Here is a 2536-nt window from a genome sequence, read left to right on the forward strand (position 1 = left end):
GTAGCCACAATGCACTTTTCAGCCTACTATGCAAGGCCCGATTTGCCTAATAAGCCAAGTTTTCATGAATTAATATATTTTCTCTATTTTTTTTCTTATGAAATGATAAAGCTATCCATTTCATTATGTATGAGGTCAATTCTTTTTTTATTGGAGTTAAAATTAATATAGATATATGACCGAACCTAACCAACCCTACCTAACCTATCTTTATAGGTTAGGTTAGGTAGCTGAAAATGTTAGGTTAGGTAGTCGAAAAAACATTAATTCATGAAAACTTGGCTTATTAGGCAAATCGGGCCTTGCGTAGTAGGCTGAGATGTGCGTTCTGGCTACTTGGTACGACACATTATATATATATTTATATATATATTTATATATATATTTATCTATATATTTATATATATATTTATATATATATATATATATATATATATATATATATATATATATATATATATATATATATATATATATATCGGACAATTAGTAAAAAAAAAAAAAAAAAAAATTTAAATTATTTTACCTTGTACCTAGATCCACCAGGCCTGTTTGGTGCATGTTTCAGTACTTCAGAAATCTGGAAGGTCACATCCTCCTCCTCAACTTGTGGATGTGCATTGATAGATGATTCTGTAAAATTAAGTTATTTATATAATAATAAATTCAGTATAACAATAATATTCTGTAAAATTAAAAGTAATTTATACATCAATCAGATAAAACTCTCCAGAGATGGTGATACACAACATATAAAGGACAAGCTTCAGAACAAAATATGCATTTAGGAATAAGGTTTTGTACATGTAGGTAGCACATGAGAAAATAAGTGGAAGGTGATCAAGTTTATATTAACATGTTAATGGCTTTGTTAAGGCTTTGCAAGAATGAAAAAAATATTAATAATATAATATCACCCACCAATTAATTGTACATCATTTATAAGTCAATTATTTGCATTATTATTATTCAATACTAATGATATAAAAATGCATTTTGTAATCTACTATTTATGCAAGTATTAAGCACAGGATCATGAAATAAACTGCAAAATACTGTAATGGATAAACCAATTAAGTTTACATTTTCCTATAGCTAAGTCAGTCAGTTCTATTAGCAGCAGAGAACAATTATGCCCAACCTCTATTAAATGAAACAATCTTAAGAGCAAGTGATAGAAATATAATCATTTATGCTTGGGAAAATATTATGGAATGGTTCCAAATATGAAAAATATTAAGTTTTTTGGTTAAAATTTTTTAATTTAAAATTTAAATTTTTAAGTGAATTTTAAACTTTAAAAAAATTATTTAATATTTTGGTTACTTACTTAAAATAACATTATATAGTTCTTGTTTTTGTAGAAATGCCAATTTCTTCTTTTGCCCTTCCAGACTGTATAGTGACCACAGGCCGTTTGTTCATATCTTCATTATTCTTCGAACCGTGGTTGCACAATCAGACCCACGTACACTGGTTAAAAGCATCACCTAAAAGCAACAACAAAAATGTAGTACACTGACGAATTTTGAATATATATATATATATATATATATATATATATATATATATATATATATATATATATATATATATATATATATATATATATATATATATATATATATATATATATATATATATATATATATATATATGTCGTACCTAATAGCCAGAACGCACTTCTCAGCCTACTATTCAAGGCCCGATTTGCCTAATAAGCCAAGTTTTCATGAATTAATGTTTTTTTCGTCTACCTAACCTAACCTAACCTAGCTTTTTTTGGCTACCTAACCTAACCTTACCTATAAATATAGGTTAGGTTAGGTTAGGTAAGGTTGGTTAGGTTCGGTCATATATCTACGTTAATTTTAACTCCAATAAAAAAAATTGACCTCATACATAGAGAAAAGGGTTGCTTTATCATTTCATAAGAAAAAAATTATAGTAAATATATTAATTCAGGAAAACTTGGCTTATTAGGCAAATCGGGCCTTGAATAATAGGCTGAGAAGTGAGTTCTGGCTACTAGGTACAACATATATATATATATATATATATATATATATATATATATATATATATATATATATATATATATATATATATATATATATATATGTATGCCATATACATATATATTCTATGTTGTATGCTACAACTTAGCTGATAATAAAGCCATTCACAACTGCAGGCCTAATAAAAAAAGGAGGTGGCATAGCAATATCTTACAAAGATACCTTCATCTGCAATAGTGTCATTAGTAATAGAGACGACTATTGTGAATATACCTTTGCCAAGTTCTCCAGTAAATCCCTTAAATCCTCCTTGACTATAAGTGCCATCTATAGATTTCCCAATACCAACATAGCTTCATTCTCAGATAACGTAAGGAATCTTATCATAAATAACAATCTCAACCAAAATCAAACCAACTTAGTGGTTTGTAATGGTGAACAAAACATGCAGATACTTATATATAACCTGTGAATAGAGTGTAATAACAGCAAAACTATTTGTTTATTGTTTTATGACC

General features: G+C 27.2%; 1 long non-coding RNA gene across 1 annotated transcript in view; it reads right to left on the bottom strand.

Moving 5' to 3' along the window:
* The window catches only part of LOC138365138 (uncharacterized), a 4748-nt gene extending 3264 nt beyond the window's left edge, over nucleotides 1-1484 (bottom strand). Inside the window, exons 1-2 of the long non-coding RNA XR_011228684.1 lie at nucleotides 1331-1484; nucleotides 527-633 (exon numbers count right to left, since the gene is read on the bottom strand). This is a non-coding gene — a long non-coding RNA (uncharacterized lncRNA). The remainder of the gene's footprint in view (nucleotides 1-526; nucleotides 634-1330) is intronic.
* Between the last annotated feature and the right edge of the window lie 1052 nt (nucleotides 1485-2536).

This window comes from Procambarus clarkii, chromosome 15 (genome assembly GCF_040958095.1).
Source record: "Procambarus clarkii isolate CNS0578487 chromosome 15, FALCON_Pclarkii_2.0, whole genome shotgun sequence".
NCBI lineage: Eukaryota > Metazoa > Arthropoda > Malacostraca > Decapoda > Cambaridae > Procambarus > Procambarus clarkii.